The following is a 6,182-nucleotide window of genomic DNA, read 5'->3' on the forward strand; positions in this document are numbered from 1 at the left end:
AGAAAGTGAATCAGAAAAAAAGGGGGCAAATCTTTGAGTTGATTTCATTTACATAACCTCAGGAAAAATCTCTATAAATGAGTTTTGAGGGCAACATTTCCAAAATAGGTACACACCCCATCACTTTGAGGATATATATTAAATACATAAGATTTGATTTGTTTTTTAAGAAATCCAAATCATTACTGAAGAAACTGAGGAAATACCAGGTTCTGTTCATAAGCAGTTAAATGACTGATTATGAAGTAAAAGAGAGAATGCAAGATATAACCTGAAGAAAAATAGAGAAGGCAAGGAAGAAAGACCCAAGGTAAGTTTTGCTTTAAAACATGTAAAATTAGGAAAAATAAAAATACTGGATGAAGGAAGCCAGGATTTCTGGTCCTCAGTATTGTGCACCCAGCTACTCATGAGAGTCCTGTAATGGTGCCAACACTGAGAGGTACCACCCTGCTGAGGAGTCTCCCCAGGGCCCCCTGCATGTCCCTGTTCCTCAGACTGTAGATGAGTGGGTTCAGAATGGGCGTGACCATGGTGTACATCACCGAAGCCACCAGACTTGTCCTAGAGGATGAAGTGGCCGCAGAACTGAGGTAGACCCCAAGGCCTGTGCTGTAGAACAAGGAGACCACTAAGAGGTGAGACCTGCAGGTGGAAAAGGCTTTGTACTTGCTCCTGTTTGATGCAATTCTCAGGATGGAGGAGAAAATCTGAGAATGAGAAAAGAGGATCCAAGAGACAGGAAAAACACCTAGCACAATAGTCACAAAATACACCACTATATTATTGATGAGAGTGTTTGAACAGGCGAGCTTCAGGACTTCAGGAAGATCACAAAAAAAGTGTGGGATTTCCATGTTTGTGTAGAAAGATAGCCTCAAAATGGTCAAGGTCTTGAGGAGGGAGCCCACGACACTGATGCAACAGGACCCCAGAACCAGCAATTACAGAGCCTGGGGTTCATGATGACCATGTGGTGCAGGAGGTGACAGATGGCCAGGAAGTGGTCATAGGCCATCACAGTCAGGAGTAAATTGTCCAGGCATCCAAACACAATGAAAAAAAATATCTGGCTGAGGCAGCCTGCATAGGTGATAACTTTGCTCTGTGTCTGGAGGTTCAGCAGCATCTATGGGACGGTGGTGGAGGTGAAACAGAAGTCAGCCAAGGACAGGTTGGAGAGGAAGAAGTACATGGGCATGTGGAGGTGGGAGTGAGAGATGACGGCCAGAATGATGAGCAGGTTCCTGGTGAACATGACCAGGTACATGCACAGGAACAGCCCAAAGAGGAGAGGCTGCAGGTCTGGCTCTTCTGCGAATCACAGGAGGAGAAAGTTTCCAACTCATGTTTGGTTTTCTCTTTCCATGGGGCTTCTGGGTTTGCCTAGAAGGAGGAAAAAAACAACACAAAATTCACTCTAAGTAAGCATTCCCCCTAATGACATAAATATCCTTAATCCAAATCCAGGGAATTCATGAAGTCATTCATTTTGGTTAATGATTGGCTCTCTTTGCTGACAAACTGTAGTTGCCATTGCTATCTGGAAAACTGTCTCTAAGTTCAGTGGTTCTCAAATTGTGGTCCCTGGCCAACACCATCAGCATTACCTGGGAACCTGTTAGAAATGCACATTTCAGGCCCACCTGACCTACTGAATCAGATACTCTGGGCATGAAGCCAGCACTCTGCTTTAACAAGACCTCCTGGGAATACTGATGCACACACAAGTTTGAGGAGTGCTGCTCTAGTGCTTGCCTGCATCCCTAAGTGGCATCCCTTTCTCCGCATCCCTGATGGCTTCTCTTGCACTTTCTGCTCAGTGCTTGTGGGAACAGCGAATTCTCTAACTCTAGGCAGATGTTCCAATCATTGAGAGATTCTTCCATTGTGCTGTCTTGCTGTAATTTCTATACTTTAGACCCTCTGGACGTTGGGTCCTCCTTATGCTAAAAAAATAATAACCAATATTATTATTAATCATTGTTTACATATCATTTATATTATTCATGTCCTTATATAAATTCAGTCAAAATTGAATTTCTAAACATAGTGTCCTAGAGTTTCTAAGTATCAAGTTTGTCTTAGCATAAGTTCATATTTTATTTTTAGCTTTATTGAAGCATAATTGATTTACAAAATAATTGCACATATTTGATTGATATATATATATCTTGATAAGTTTGGACCTATGCATTCACCCCTGATACTATCACCACAGTCAAGGTAATAAACATATCTATCACCTCCAAAAATTTCCTTGTATTCTCTTGTGTGGTAAGAATACTTACAATCCATCCTCCTAACCTATTTTAAAGTGCACCATATTATTATTAGCTATATTATTAACTGTATTATTAACTATATGTACTATGTTATACATCAGATCTCTAGAACTTATTCATCTTGCATAACAGAAACTTTATACCCATTGAGCAACAATTCCTCATTTCCCCTCCCTGCAGCCACTGGCAACCAACATTCTATTCTCTGCTTCTATGAGTTTGATGATTTTAGATACCTCATATAAGTGTTATAATATGGTATTTGTCTTTCTGTGTCTAGCTTATTTCACTTAGCATAATGTCCTCCAGGTTCATCTATCGTGTCGCAAATGGCAGGATTTCTACACAGTATTTTAATGTATTTTAGGTTTGATGTTATTAATAATGATATTCCCTACATTGTATCTCTGATATTGCTATTATATTAGGAAAGCTTTTGATTTTTTTTGTATTATAAGGTGTTGTGTGCATTTTCTGGATTTTTCATATTAATTTTAAGATTTTCTTTAATATTCATATAGTTTCTCCAAATAATATTAATTTACAACACCTATTTGTCTTTAGGTCTTATTGCATTGGTATGAAATTCCACAACACTGTTCAAATTTATGGTAAGAGTTGGAATTCTTATTATTCTTCCTTTCTTTCAAGGGAATAATTCCAGAGTTTTGTAATTTAATATGATGTTCACCATAATTTAGGATATATATATATTTTTTCTCAGATTAACTTGCATTTTTGTATTCCTAGATACCTTAGAGGGTCTTTTAAGTACAAGTATAAATAAGTGTTTTAAAACACTTAAAGGTACAAAAAAGTGTTTTGTGATTGATTAATAAGTTAGAAAAATAATGTTAAATACTATCTCCATATTCCCTAATAAATTTCAAATGTTAAGTGGGGAGCAAGAGAGTGTACAAGCTGTCAGAAGAAAATAAATAAAAAATATAGATAATATAAATGTATGCTTGAATATACATAATCTTTGAAGGTAGAAGCTCTTTCTGAATAAAAAGTTTGGTAGAAATAGGAGAAGAAAAGATCAATAATTGGACCATAAATTGAGTAATTCTTAAGGAGAAAATGTGCCATGTGGAAAATTAGAGTGCAAAAAATGATCTATTTGAATGATAAAAGTTAATATCTTTAACTTATAAAGTTTTAATTATTAAGTCATAGAAACATTAATGTATTAACTGGGAAAAAAGCATAGGATATTAAAGATTCATAAAGTAAAATATAAAAAGAGAAATAAATGTTTAAGAATATTTTCTTTCTAGTATTAATCTGTGAGGGTGAAATTAAAATAGGACACCCTTTGCACTGAGGGAATTAAGAAGTCCTTTTTCAGAAAAGATTAAGAACGCAAAGTGCCATCAGGTGGAAAAAGAAATAACACTTCAGGTACTACTGTGAAAGTATAGTTGATCTGGTTTTCAGGACTGGAGAAATTAAGTCAGCATGCAGATCTTACATAATGAGACACATATTTGCACAAACCCACGGAAGAGTGATCTTCAACAAGATACACCAAAATGTGGATAGGGTTCATCTTTGAGTTGTAACATGAATCTTGATTTTTAGATTTATTTTCTTCTATCTTTCAAAAACTGCAAATGAACACACCTGTAGTCTATCCTCAAGAAATAAACACATTAAGATTTGAAGATGTTGTTAATAAAAGTTCCACAAACAAAACTAGGTAAGGGATAAAATTAAGATAAAAGCAGAGTTAATAATTAAAAAGAAGAAAACTTCTAGAACCTAGAAATAAATTCCAGAGCCAATTCTTTGGCAAAATCAAACAAATGTACAAAATTAGACAAAAGTCTAATGAAAAGGATAAAAAGAAATAAAAAGAATAGAAATGCCTAAAATTAGGAATGAGAAAAATGAACACAGACGTAAGGAAATGCTCAGCTTTGCAAGATAATGTTACTTGTAACTCCATGTTAAAAATTAGAAAATCTCCAAGAAATGAATTTATTTCTGGGAAAATATAAGTGTCCAAAGTCGATAGGATGAAGGATAACAGATCGTAATTAAGGAAGGAATTAAATAAACAACAAAACTTACCTGCAAAATTACCCTGATGGAACCCTGTGGCGGGAACAATAGAAGAAGTCTCCTTTAAGTATTAAAGAAGAAAGGAAAGTCTGCCACGACTAATATTATTTATCAACACCCTGGAAGTTCCAACCAATGCAATAGAAGGAGAAAAAATATAAGAGATGTAAATATCGAAAAGGCAACTTTTCATTGTTTGAAGATAGTAGATTGGCTGCAGATAATTAACTGGCAGCTGAAAACCTCTTTTAACTACAATTTTAGTAAGGCAGTTGATACAAAACAAATATGTAAAAACGAGTTATCATTTTAAAGTGGGCTTCAGTGGCATAAAGTGCAATTAACAAGACAGGAAACAACATGTGTTGGAGAGGATGTGGAGAGAAGGGAACTCTCATACACTGCTGGTGGGAGTGCAAACTGGTGCAGCCACTATGGAAAACAATATGGAGATTCCTCAAAAAATCAAGGATAGAACTACCATATGATCCAGCTATTCCACTGCTGGGTATTTATCCAAAGAACTTGAAAACATCAATGCGTAAAGATACATGCACCCCTGTGTTCATTGCAGCGTTATTCACAATAGCCAAGACTTGGAAGCAACCTAAGTGCCCATCAAGGGACGAATGGATAAAGAAGATGTGGTATATATACACAATGGAATACTACTCAGCCATAAGAAATGATGAAATCCTGCCATTTGTGACAACATGGATGGACATTGAGGGTATTATGCAAAGTGAAATAAGTCAGAGGGAGAAGGTCAAATACCGTATGATTTCCTTCATTAAGTAGTAGATAATAACAACAATAAACAAACACATAGAGACAGAGATTGGATTGGTGGTTACCAGAGGGGAAGGGGGGGGAGGAGGGTGAAAGGGATAATTCGGCACAGGCGTGTGGTGATGGGTTGTAATTAGTATTTGGGTGGTGAACGTGATGTAATCTATGCAGAAATAGAAGTATAATGATGTACACCTGAAATTTATACAATGTTATAAACCAATGTTACTGCAATAAACAAAAAATTAAAAAAAAAATAGAATGTTTTGCAACCATCACTTCTATCTAGCTCCAAAACATTTGCATCACTATGGGAACTCTCTGTACTATCTTTGTAATTTTTCTGTAAATCTAAAATTATTCAAAAATAAAAACTAACAAAAAAAGTGGGTGCAAGATAAAAAACCCTAGCAGTGTTCATATATATAGTTAAATCTCTTAGAAAATATATCACAAACATTTCACATATTCACAAAAATAGCAATCTCTTGAAACAGGTACTGGAAATTTGCAAATACACAATAAATAAGAGTGATAAATTTACAAAATAAGCTAAAATTTCTTGAAGACTTTCATGTGTTAATGTTTTATATGTGCTATATTTTATATGCCTTAGCTCATTTTATCATCACTATTCTTTTGATTTGACAAATGAATTTGTGTTTACAGTAATGCAATGATAATAATTAACATGTATATGTGCTCAGTAGGTGGTAGAGACAATTTGAAAACCTCCCATGCTTTATCTCCTTTAACTTAATCCTCATATTAACTTTGTGAAGTGGATACTACTATTATCCTCATTTTACAAATATGGAAACTGAGACACAGAAACATTAAGTAATTTAATATCACAAGATGTAGGAATGGACATGTAGGTGGTAACTATGTAGAATCCTAGGAAATGTTTCTTGTTTGAATGAATGAATGAATGAGTAACATTTTATAGATAAAAGAATACAGGAGCATCTTTGATAGAGGAGAATATGGGCACTTGTAATGGCTTCTGGAAAATGGCTAAGATGGTTGGGTAAGAACCTC

The 6,182-nt window shown here is 35.3% G+C and overlaps 1 pseudogene; it reads right to left on the reverse strand.

Annotated features, from left to right (window-relative positions):
• Window positions 1-375: 375 nt before the first annotated feature.
• OR7C2 (olfactory receptor family 7 subfamily C member 2) lies at window positions 376-1,369 on the reverse strand (annotated as a pseudogene).
• Window positions 1,370-6,182: the final 4,813 nt, after the last annotated feature.

Source organism: Ceratotherium simum, chromosome 18, assembly GCF_057802395.1.
Source record: "Ceratotherium simum simum isolate JZ-2026a chromosome 18, ASM5780239v1, whole genome shotgun sequence".
Lineage (NCBI taxonomy): Eukaryota > Metazoa > Chordata > Mammalia > Perissodactyla > Rhinocerotidae > Ceratotherium > Ceratotherium simum.